We start from the raw sequence: 13,452 nt of genomic DNA, 5'->3' as shown, positions 1-13,452 counted from the left end.
GAGGTGGGAGAGAAAGAACTCGAAACAAAATGTCAGTGAACTACAATTCGACTGCAAATACCTTGCTTTACAACGTCCCACTCAGTGAGGCGATGCGTTCAAGCTCAGGCTTCCACCACGTTTTTGTGAGTTCAAACTGTTCAGCTTCCAGGGGGGAGAGAGTACAGTCAGTGGTTCGGGGAATCTGGTGTGTAACAGCTGAGGGGAAGACATCATCAAGCATCTCTGAATGACACAGAAGACCTTTTGCTCATCTCCTCCCACTCCTACATTCAACAGAGCTGAACTTCTCAGAGAGCCGGCCTCCTCTGTGCTGACTAATAACCTCCAACCGCTTTCTAGTCAAACAATACGACATGCAGAAAACACGCCTGTTCAAATCACTTAGAGGCATTCTGCAGCTCACGTCTCGTTAGCACGAATGCTTTTTAGTATTTCACCGTGTTTGATGAATATTGGTCTTACGCCAGCACGTACACAGACATATGGTCTTAAAGTCACAGGTCATAGTGTCAAGAAAGAAGAAAGAGAGAAAGAGATCAAAAAAGAACAATGCTGGTGTGTCCGGGGCCCGTCTGACCTTCAGCCCACCCACCGCTCGCTCTGTGTACGTGCTACTGCCTGTGGGCGGGTGCTGCCCACTGTGCCTGCTTCGACCAGCGGCATCCTGCCAGGCAAAGACCAACATAGAGGCTCTGTGTGTGTGTCTCTGTGTGTGTGTGTTACACATTCTTCATTCATTTTTAGTCTCAGTGTGTGTCACTGCTGTTGCATATTGCAACCCCATGCACATATGCTGTTAGTTATGAATGTGATATTGTTGTGTTCCTTAACATTCATCTGAATCTCACTTAAACCTGTGCGATGACTAAATTACACTGTGGTCTGACTTTAGGTAAGATTTGATGTGTAAGCTGGCTGCAGCTATCTGTATTTATACATTAAGCATCACGGAGTCATGCAAACAATAAGACAATGCACGTGGAACGGTCCGATTCACTGCTCGTCTTAAAATACCGACGTGAAAAACACAGAGTGGCACCCTGGCATGTTTTTCATTTCTTGTTTGCCAACCCCACCTCTGTGTATTCATGTTGGCAGCACAACATCTCCAGCCGACTTAATCTTCCTGCCACCTTGTTATGGAAAAATGCTGTCACTAGAAACGCACTGAGGTTGTGTGTGTGTGTGTGCATGCGTGTGTGTGTGTGATGCCTACATAACCCTGAGGCCAGAAATATTGAGCATCCAAACAACATTCCTCAGACTGTAACCACCTCTTGGTTACAAGGGGGGCACAGAACGAAAACCATAGTCGTGAATAATAATGATGAACTGGGGATAAAATATACAAAATGCCAAATGAAACACTGCAGGCCTGAATCTAACTACACTCTGTGTATCCTGGGGAATCCAGACAATCCAACGTTGTTGTTTTTACCTGTTAACTAATTACTAAACGATTCATAAAGGAATTACCGCGACATTAAACCGGTTCAGACCCGTACTGGTCGCCTTGCCTGCTGGTGTGTCTTTAAACCAGCGGTTTCCAGTGGGGGAGGGACTGAGCTTTACAAGTCGGTTAATGGGTCACTACGGCCTGTGGTCTTCAAACACTGGGCTTCATTCTGTCCACGTCTGACCTCATCTCGGCCCAGACGCCGCTCCTAACGCTGCCCAGTCAGTTTCTCTCCCTCTCACGCTCTTTGTTTGTTTGGCCCTGCATCTCCGCACATGTCTCACTGCTCTATTTATCTTTCACCGTCTCTTCCTTCTATCCGGCTCGCGAACAGATCACTTGTGTTTCCGCCGATTTGTGGCGTCTTTATCCTCATGCTGCTCACAGATCTTCCTCTTTCTGCCTCACTCCCCTTGTCTCCATAAATGAATCCTCATCAGGAAAAGAGAAAGCTGCAAAAAGGCACATTCCTGTAAAATGTTGACATGGAAACAGTGGGAGGGGAACAGGTCTCTTTCCTGCTGCAGGTGGAAAACTACAATCAAACTGGGAACAGCTGGCGCTCTGCTGCCATGGCAACACATGGGTCTTTCCAAAACAATATCACAAGCAGGACAGGTATCAGGGTATCAGGGTGTCATGTGACACTAACCCGCTGACAGGGCCTCCTATATAATAAAAGACTTGTCTTCAACTTCTGTACATGGCCGTGTTAAACCATTTAAAACCATTTAAACTTCTGTACATGGCCGTGTTAAACCATTTAAACTTCTGTACATGGCCGTGTTAAACCATTTAAAATCATTTAAACTTCTGTAATTGGCCTTGTTAAACCATTTAAACTTCTGCGTGCGACACACACTTTTTGGGGGCTTGATACACTCTCAAAAGATTGGATTGTGCATCTGGTTGGTAGAAAACTAGTGCTTGGTGAAGTGCTCTGGTGCAGACAAAATGTGCCTGAATCAGAATATCAAAACCTGACTGACTATAGGATTAAATTAATAATCCTGTTTACTAACATTTGACTGGATCATATGTGTTTTCAAGGAATGGCTCAACATTTTGGGAAATATGTATATTTGCCTTCTTGAGATGATCGATGCTACTTTCATGTCTATCGTGTAATACGGAGCTCGACCCAGATGCTTCACCTACATAACATTTCATTTAATCCAAAGCGATTTACAATCATGTTACATTCATACACCGTAGACACAGTGACAGGGAGCAATTGTGGGTAAACTGTCGAAGTGGTGCCCAGCGAATAATGTGGGCTACGTAGACAACTGGAAGACTTTCTGGGGAAAACCTGATCTGATGAGGAGAGACGGCATTCATCCCACGTTGGACGGAGCGCGTCTCATTTCTGCGAATATGACCAAGTTGATCACCGGACTTAATCTATGACAACCCAGGGTTCAGATCAGGAACCGGGAGCAGAGTTGTAGTTTAACACCCTTCTCTGCTCTTCCATTCGAGCAGTTACCCACCCTTGACTTTAGAGTAGAGACTGTGTCTGTCCCACGGCCACTTCAATTAAATAAATCAAAAGTAAGCAGAAGAGGAGTCGTACACAATAACCTTATACAAGTTAACACAATTATTTCAGCAGTGCAACAAAATAGGTCTATTAAATGTGGTCTCCTAAATATTCGATCTCTGTCATCTAAAGCTGTGTTACTGAATGATTTAATATCAGATAATCACATTGATTTATGTTGCCTAACTGAAACCTGGCTGAGCCATGAAGAATATGTCTGCCTGAATGAATCGACTCCTCCAAGTCATATTAATACTCACATTCCTCGAGGCACCGGTCGAGGAGGTGGAGTAGCAGCCATCTTTGAATCGAGCCTATTAATTAATCCTCAACCAAAATTACACTACACCTCATTTGAAAGCCTTGTTCTTAGTCTTTCACATCCAACCTGGAAAACACTACAGCCAATTCGATTTGTGATTCTGTACCGCCCACCAGGTCCATATTCAGAGTTTATATCTGAATTCTCAGAATTTATATCAAGTTTGGTTCTTAAAACCGATAAAGTTATTATTGTTGGAGATTTTAATATCCATGTGGATGTTGATAATGATTGCCTTAGTGCTGCATTCATCTCCTTGTTGGACTCGATTGGCTTCTGTCAGAGAGTACAGAAACCCACTCACAGCTTTGGCCACACGCTTGATCTTGTTCTTACTTATGGCGTTGACATTGAGCATTTGAACGTCTTCCCACAGAATCCTCTTCTGTCAGACCACAACCTCATAACTTTTGAATTTATACTACCGGTGCGTACTCCGTTAGTCAAAAGTGTCTCCACTGGATGTCTAACTGCTAGTGCTGTAGCTAAATTTAAAGCGATTCCTTCTGTATTTGATTCGATACCACGTCTAATATAACAGAGGACTCCTGGTCTAACTTTAGTCCGTCCCAGATTGATCATCTTGTTGACAGTGCCATAGGCTCTCTGAGAATGACACTGGACTCGATAGCCCTCTGAAGAAGAAGACAGTGAGGAAGAGGAGGTTTGCTCCTGGTATAACCCTCAGACCCGCAAACTGAAGCAAGCGTCACGAAAGCTTGAGCATATGGCGTTCAACTAATCTCGAAGAATCCCGCTTAGTTTGGCGAGATAGTCTTAAAACATATAAGAAGGCCCTCCGTAATGCCAGAGCAGCCTATTACTCATCAATAATAGAAAAATAAAAACAACCCCAGGTTTCTCTTCAGCACTGTAGCCAGGCTGACAGAGAGTCACAGCTCTGTGGAGCCGAGCATTCCTATAAACCTTAGTGGTAATGACTTTATGAACTTCTTTAATGAAAAGATTTTAACTATTAGGGACAAGATTAATAATCTCTTGCCCATAACCAGTGCCAATCTGTCCTCAAGTGGAATGGCCTTGGAAACCGCTGTATGCCCTGGTGTATATTTGGAGGCATTTTCTCCTATCACCCGTGACCAACTATTTTCAACGGTTTCTACTTCGAACACGTCTACCTGTCTCTTGGACCCCATCCCGACGAGGCTGCTTAAAGACGTTTTGCCTTTAATTGGCGGCTCTCTATTAGATATTATCAATGTGTCTCTGCTAACAGGCCACGTACCACACTCCTTCAAGGTGGCTGTTATTAAACCTCTCCTGAAGAAGCCCACTCTGGATCCAGAGGTATTGGCTAACTACAGACCGATCTCTAACCTCCTCTTCCTCTCCAAGATCCTTGAGAAAGTGGTCGCAAATCAGTTGTGCGACTTTCTACATCATAATAGTTTATTTGAGAAATTTCAATCAGGATTTAGAAAACACCACAGCACCGAGCGGCACTGGTGAAAATTACAAATGACCTCTTAATGGCAGCAGATAAAGGACTCCTCTCTGTCCTGGTCTTGTTAGACCTTAGTGCTGCATTCGACACCATTGACCATGACATCCTGTTACAGAGACTGGAGCAGTCGATTGGCATTTCAGGCACGGCACTAATTTGGTTTAAATCCTATTTATCAGATCGATCTCAGTTTGTATTTGTAAACGATGACGCCTCGATAACCACCAACGTTAATCACGGAGTTCCACAAGGTTCTGTGCTTGGACCAATTTTATTTACCTTATACATGCTTCCTTTGGGCAATATTATCAGGAAACACTCCATAAACTTTCATTGTTATGCAGATGACACTCAACTATATTTATCGATAAAACCAGAGGAGAGCAACCAACTCTGTAAAATTCAAGCATGTCTTAAAGACATAAAAACATGGATGACCTGCAACTTCTTGATGTTAAACTCAGACAAAACCGAAGTAATTTTAATCGGCCCTGAGCACCTCAGAGATCAATTATCTGGTGATGTGGATTCTGTAGACGGCATTGCCCTGGCATCCAACACCACTGTAAAGAATCTTGGCGTTATCTTTGATCGGGACTTGTCCTTTAACTCCCACGTAAAGCAAATCTCAAGGACTGCATTCTTTCATCTACGTAATATTTCAAAAATCAGGCACATCTTGTCTCAAAAGATGCAGAAAAATTGGTTCACGCGTTTGTTACTTGAGACTGGATTACTGCAACTCCTTATTAGCAGGCTGCTCTAATAAATCTCTTAGGTCCCTCAGTTGATCCAGAATGCTGCAGCTCGTGTTCTCACTAAAACTAAGAAAAGAGATCACATCACTCCTGCACTAGCTGCTCTGCACTGGCTCCCAGTAAAATCAAGAATCACTTTTAAAATTCTTCTCTTAACCTACAAAGCCTTGATTGGTGATGCTCCATCATATCTTAAGGAGCTTGTCGTACCATATTGCCCCACTAGAGAGCTACGCTCACTAAATGCGGGACTACTTGTAGTTCCTAGAGTCTTAAAAAGTAGAATGGGAGCCAGAGCCTTTAGTTATCAAGCTCCTCTTTTATGGAACCAGCTTCCAATTTCAGTCCGGGAGGCAGACACAGTCACCTCGTTTAAGAGTAGACTTAAGACCTTCCTCTTTGACAGAGCTTATAGTTAGGGCTGAATCAGGTTTGCCCTGGTCCAGCCCCTTGATATGCTGCTATAGGCTTATAGCTGCCGGGGGACGTTTTAGGATGCACTGAGTACCTATCTCCTTTTTTTTCTCTCCTTAAGGATGAATTTTCATCTCTCAATCACACGTTACTAACTCTGCTTTCTCCCCGGAAGTCCTTTTGACTTTACCGTCTCATGGGGTCATCGGACCCTATGAGACGGCATAGATCCTATCTGCCTGATGGATCGTCTGGGTCGTGGAATTCCTGCTCATGACTACGCCACTGTCCTGTTGAGACTCCGCCCACTCCTCCTCCCCACCGCCATCTGCCTGATGGATCGTGGAGGTCTCCATCGTGGAATATGCCTACTATGAACTATTCATACACTCTGTCATATTCATTGAATGTATTTTAACTCTAAATCTGTCCTTCTGTACACATTACATCTATTGCATCTGTCCATCCTAGGAGAGGGATCCTCCTCTGTTGCTCTCCTCCAGGTTTCTTCCTTTTTTCCCCTGAAGGGTTATTTGGGAGTTTTTCCTGGTCCGATGTGAGGTTTTGGGGCAGGGATGTCTATGTGTACAGATTGTAAAGCACTCCGAGACAAATTTGTAATTTGTGAAATTGGGCTATACAAATAAACTGAATTGAATTGAATTGCCCAAGGACACATTGACTAGGGCGGGGATTGAACCGCCAACCCCCTGATTGAAAGACCTGCTAACCACTGACACACAGCCTCCCTGAGCATAAAGACTGGAAGCGGGGGGAAACTGCTCGCCTGGTTATCCCCAAATCTAACTTCTAAACAAACCATTTAACACGTTAAAACACATTTTGCCAACAGGATGTAAAGGTTCTTTTAGTGGGCGCCAGGAAGGCCGAACAGAGCAGGTTGGGCTGCTTCCAGTCTTTATGCGAAGCTAATTGGCTCAGAAATGAGAGTGGTACCAATCTTTTTGTTTCACAAATAAAAGCGAATCAGCAACTCTTTTTTAATGACAGATTTGTAGGAAACAATTTTCATATTAACTTTAAAAGCCATTATAAAGTTATCATTCTTTGGCGTGTAATTAGCAATCATTTAAAACCATTTCAAACCTGTGAAAAGAGTCTCACAAGCTGTTTTATCTAATAATAATAATGCTCATAATAAATACATATTGTGTCTTATTGTCATGAGACTCTCTATCTCTATTCATTCTTCGCTTCATGCAACCTCTTTTCAGTGTCTCCGTTTTGCTCTCAGCCATAATGGATACAGCATTGAATCAGACTGTAACAGAGCTAAAGTGCAATAGCTTAAAAAGATGAAACGCGCTGCCCCTCACTTATTCTCACACACAGGGAATTAAAAGACTCCGAGTTGAGATAAAGAGAGACGTGGCCGACAGACGGAAGGAAACAATTATTGCCTAAAACCCTGCAAATGGTTAAGAAAGAAAAGAGTGATAGTAAAAAAAAAAGAAGAGGAATAAATGATACACTATTAAGACAAAAATGATTCTGAAAACAAACTACAATAATAACATAGAAAACAATCAAATACAATAGCAATAAAAGAAAGACAATGTAACAGACTGAGAGCCATGAAATTGGAGAGAGAGAGGGAGTGACTCTCAAAGGAGGCATACGATATCCTCGATAGCGAGCGCTGCCTCTCCATCCCCCATCACGCTTTTCACTCAGCATGGCCGTCATAAATCTGCTCTGGCTGCTGACGCCTTTATAAGAGGAGGCCTGCCATCCTAACACTGCCGATATAACCCCACCTCTGGCTCTTTCTCTCTCTCTCTCACACACACACACACACACACACAGAGTTATAAATGCATTCACACCCTTACCTCAAAGCTCCACCCAGCCCCAGAGGATCCTAATGCTACAACACTCTCTCTTATTCATGACATTTAATGAGAGGCGAATGTGATTCATATACAGTGTGCTGGATTTAGGAAGGCTAAGCTGATTGAAGAGGCCAAGTTTGGATACTTGAGATAAATAAGATGCACCCGTCTCTCAAATAATGCTTCGCTTTTCATTACTGCCCCTCAAAATGTAAAAATACATATATGTAGTAATGCAAACTATGCTGGGGAGGGAAGTGGGGTGAGAGTTTCTGCAAGGAGAGTAAAAGAAAGAGTTCCTAAGTCCCCTTAAATATCCAATTTAGAGAAAATTTAACACAGAGGAGAGGGGACTGGGAGGTGAAAAGCTGTGGAAATTAAAGTGAAGGCTCAGCTACAGCATCGCGGCGGGGGGGGGGACACAGCCACGCCGTCTAATGAACTTGAACGCAGCGCTTCACTCATAATCCTCCTGTGACTGCACGGCCACTTGACAGAAGTTAATTTGAATGTCCCTATATCTTGTCAGGCGCAGAGTGTCTGAATGGGCGACTCTATTTTTGACGTCCTGCATTTTAGGGATGAAAAACTTGGAGGCGTGGCTCTGTGCCGCTACTCAGAGGATGTGACTACGGGAGAGGACTCTCCATTCACTTGAGGTCTCAGTGGGCACTTTGCATCCCTCGTAGAAACCATTCAGTGGAACTAGATTGGGACTCTCACAAAGTGAAGACATTCTTCTAAAAAATTGCTGTAAAACACACGACTGCCTTGGAGGACGAGTAATAAGCAGAGTGTGTATGTGGCGACACAAATCAGAGAAGGCAGCACCTTTCCTCATCTCGTTTTCCAACTGTAGTCAATTTATCATGAATACTGCTGAGTAGTTCACCCAGCAAACACAGACGCATGACGTCTATCTGCTTGTGAATTCCTTGCTCCCGCCTCCTGGCGTCGTCAACATCACTCGAGTTAGGAAATCATAATAAACCAATTTGTTTCCTCGGGGTTATCTCTCTGCCTCAGCGTCGATAATCTTTTTTGGAAACGACCAGGCAGCAGCAGCAGCAGCCCGTTTCACTTATAAAGCTAAGAGGACGGCTAAGATGCTGACCCTTTTAAAAAAAAGCAGCGCCGCCCGCGCAGGATGGACCAATGAGAGGCAGAACACTGATGAAAGGAAAAGGGCATGGCCTGAAATCACAACACTGGAGGAAGATAGATGAGTAGAGGAATGTAAGTGTGTGTGTGTGTGTGTGTGTGTTCTCATGGGTACAGGTGTTTGGACATGTTCCCTGTGTAATAGATATCTGCCACAGGGATATAAACAATGTCGCATAGCCTTCTACTGACGATGTGATGAAGTTGTATAAATCCCTCTGCGGGAGCCGTGCGAATTCTGATCCGTTGTGATGTCACTTGCGTTGACGTCGGTCGAGGCTGAAGACCGTCTAACCCTAATTATTGTCAAAGGAGCATCAGCAAGGTCTCATAAATCCTTCGTGAAAGCATGGCGCCACGATGATTATTAATCAACTACAAATAACTTTCAATTAATACCTGAATTACCCACTTGACAAAATGTAATTAAATTGTGAGAAAATAAGCACAACAATGTTCCAGAGACACGAAGACATCTTCAAATGCTTTATCAGACCAACAGTCTAAATCTCAAAGTTATTACATTTACGTTGACATAATACCGAGGAAATAACTAATTCTGTGTTTCCCGAGTCTCCAGCTTTTCAGGCGTCTGCTGCCAGGGGGCCAGTGCCTCACTGTCATGAGTCGGGTATAAAATATGAGAGCGTAGACAAACAATAGAACACAAAACTGATTTGATCATAAGGAAGACGGATGAAAAGAGACAGCGAGGAGAAGAGGAACGTTGACGGGCAGGTCGGCGGGTGGCAGGTAGATACAGGAGAAAATAACCCCAAAACAATTACAGTAGAATACATGGACACAAAGATAATTACACAACCAATCACACACGCGCTGCTACGTGACGTGTGTTTTACGTTGTGTCAGCTTCCCTCGGCGATGCGTGTTTTACTTCTCTCCCCGTCTCGTCTTTTATATTCTCTTTCTCCTTCACGCCACCGCCTCCTCCTTTGATCACACAAGACTTTCAAGGAGAGTGTTCTCCTGTTTTGGTGGACACACACACACACACACACACCCTGACAGACAGACAGACCTTTGATTCATCAAGCGCCTGTCGTGTCTTCTCTGTCAACTGTTAGACTCATTAGTGAAGAGACCCCCAAAGCATCATGGGTGAAAATAAGCGTTAAAATTGCTGCAAACTCACGCAGAGACTGTGATTAATAATACAGCGTGCTAAATTACCGTCTCCGCTCGGAAACGTGGACGGCGTTCATTAGAAAGCGGTTTCTAGAGGCAGAGATGGTAATGTGTGATGAAAAGAGGAAGATGCTTCGCTTTTAGGCTGTTAAGTTAGCAAATGGAGGGTATTTAGTATTTAGTGGTATTGACAGAATGTGTCTTGAAGGTAAACACAATAATAACACATTCCTATCGACTCTCTGCTCTGTCCTTTCCATGTCCATGATGCAACAGGAGCTTTATTTCCCTAAATCTCTTTTTAAATACTAACTTTCCACCGGATTGCTCGTCCTTTGTTGCGTCTCTCTGCTTTCCTTCCACGTCGGCCTTTGCAGGAGGAACTCTGCGATGTCACCGCGGCGATAAATCTTGAGGGCAGACCTCAACCCTCTGACACTCTCTTTAATGCATCATGAGCGGCGTGTGGGCAGAGAGCAGCCGCGTTCATTTATTTACACTTAAAGCTGCGCGGCTATCTGCGGCACATCATAAGTAATGTGTGGGTTATCATTGCTCTAATGTGCCGGATACAAATAGAATACATGGGACCGAGAGGAATGCGATTTCTTTCTCTGTGCAACATTTAAGTTGGTGAAAATCGGGTACATTTTGCATCAGAAAGCAGTTGTTTAAAAATGCTCGCATGATAACATTTGCTAATTAGCGCTAAATACAAAGCACAGCTGTGGCTGATGATTAGATAAAACATGAGAGGATCAAAGCCATCAGATTCATCCTCTGGGGATTATGAATATATGGACACAATGTCCATGAAAATACATTCAGTTGTTGTTGAGATATTTCAGTGTGGATCAACAATGCATCTCCAGAGCCGCGCCGCTAGTGTGGCTACTAAAATGACCACATATGAATATCCGGCATAACAACATAGTATCACACAATCACAGGTGTGAAGTGTTTTCATGTGTCTGTTGCTGGAGGGTGGAGACACTCAAGGCCCCTAGCAGAGCAAAGGTCGGAGGTTGGAGGTTAACGCTTTGGAGGAGTGGGGACAAAGGTCACATGGGTTTTCTGTTACTATGTGTGCGCTTGTGTATTCACGTATGCCTCGAGCAGGGGAGCCAAAATCACATTAACAAACAGTATTACTACTTCAATCAATACACTCACTGGCTAGGGAATGGACCCTGATCCTTATCAGCACACATACCTCCCCTTAAACATACTATCATGTCTTGCCATCCTAAAAGCTGGAGAGTGTGTTACAATGTGGGTGTCGTGCTGCCGAGGAGGTATCATGATACACACCGTGACGTGAAGATCAAGCTGGGGGCTGGGGGTATATTCGATTTCCATAAGTGCTTCCAGACATCCAAAAATAAAAGTCAGCTACTTCGTTTATAAACAGTAGTCTTTAATTAAAAAGCGCACAACGTTCCACTAAATCTCATCCGTCTATTGATCTCACCCTAAAGCTGACGTCAAGATAACTTTCCTCCACATTTCATTTGGCTGTGTTGTAGTCGAATGAAGAGAGGAACGGCCATCAAGTATCGCTCCTGTTTCATTTCATCCAGTCTGACAGAACTCTGATGGGAAAACAAGTAGAACTAGTTCCACAGTGTCTGCAGTGACACTTTAAAGCTCTCGTTGATGAGTGATGAGTGCACCATCACCACCACCACCACCACCATCACCACCACCACCAGCAGCCCTTTAAATCTGATTGGAGACACTTTGCTCATAGTTGGCAAAGATGAACGATTGAGCAATAATCTATGACGGGCCACATATTCCGCAAATAAAGATAAATTATCTGTGACAGACTGAGGTTCCATAGGGGTTTGACTACCTCAACACATCTTTCAGTTTATTTGTACCGCAGCATTTTCAGATCCACACAAACCAGTAATATTAAATAAACTACTGTGCTATCCAATTTCATTTGGTTACTCAGAAAATAACACTCAACAATAACCAATACAATGTGATTATATAACAAACCTATTGACTGCATCCTATAATAGTAAACATCATCACCACATTGACCAGCTGCAACATTTAAGTAATGTATTGCTTCATGCATAAATAATTATAATCCTCTGTTCTCTCCTGTAGAATTTGTATAGTTACTTTTGGTACCGTTTATAGATGTTGATGCCAATATATGAACTTTTACTTGAGTACAAACTGTAATGCATGGCTTTTACTTGTAACAGAGTATTTCTACACTGTGGTATTGCTACTTTTACTTCAAGTGAAATATATGAGTACTTTCTCCACCACTTGCTGACCAGGTCTTTACAAGGTGTTGTTCTTCAGGAGAAGCAATTCTAAAAGAGCTGGGTTGGTTTTGTGTGCTCATGTGTACCACGTCCTATTACTTACTACATTCATGTGCAACGGTTGTGAGTTTTATGGTTATGGTTATGTTATATGTAGCAGAGCTGCAAGAATCCTGTAAAATGGGAATATAGGCTCGCAAACTAGCATCAGCCAGCTGGAGGGAGTGGCTTCTTCCACATAATGTGAGCAGCTTGGTGCGTAAATGTAAAGTAATGTAAAAAAAATGGCTTCATCACTTGGTATTTTTTCTTGTTTTGAGGAGTGTGCTACTAAAGCATGTGCGGTGTGAACACATTGAGTTTCAGAAATGTGTAAAATCCCACCAACAAACTGCTGTTGATCCAGTTTTGTGAAAAGTGTAAATGACTCGTATGTTCTTCCAACTCCGCTGCTCCAAACCGCATCCAATCATCTCATGCACTTCATACAGAAGGTTGACGTTCAATGAGTGTGTGTTCCTGCCATTACTTCATCTCTGAAGCTAACACCATCCCCATTACATTCCCCAGGGTCATGCAACGCAGGTACGTTGCACTTCTGCTGCCGTTGCTGCTCAGATTGTCTCGGGGCAACCGAGTCAAACCCTCAGAGCTGCTGCTCAACCTGTCTGCCAAACAACTGAACCTCTATAACATACTGCCGTTAGCTTCATACAGCCCATACAACCGGCTTGTAGGCATTCCCATGTGTCAGTTTCAATATGACAGTGTGAAGCTACCTACATGGTCTGATGCAAGCTGCTGATTTAATTTGTTCATTTGAGATACAGCAGAATATTATTTAGAAAAAACAATTAACGAAAAAAGCGTACTTCTTCAGACGAACGTTTTTCCTGTCCAACCAGCATGTGACATTTGTGTGTTGGCTCCACTCAGTTTACCTCAACGCTGTCTTCTTCTCTCCCGCGGCTCCGATTCAGACATTACGGCCTGCAGCGGCGCTTATCGCCAGCACACAGCAGAACGAGCACAAAGGGCCCCAA

General features: G+C 43.5%; 1 protein-coding gene across 2 annotated transcripts in view; it reads right to left on the bottom strand.

The window, feature by feature from the left end:
- The window catches only part of bcr (BCR activator of RhoGEF and GTPase), a 73,582-nt gene that overhangs the window by 33,484 nt on the left and 26,646 nt on the right, over window positions 1-13,452 (bottom strand). The window lies entirely within an intron of this gene.

This window comes from Pseudoliparis swirei, chromosome 15 (genome assembly GCF_029220125.1).
Source record: "Pseudoliparis swirei isolate HS2019 ecotype Mariana Trench chromosome 15, NWPU_hadal_v1, whole genome shotgun sequence".
Taxonomy (NCBI): Eukaryota; Metazoa; Chordata; class Actinopteri; order Perciformes; family Liparidae; genus Pseudoliparis; species Pseudoliparis swirei.
Note: the sequence above shows the minus strand (reverse complement) of the source record. Positions and strands in the feature narration are given on the sequence as shown.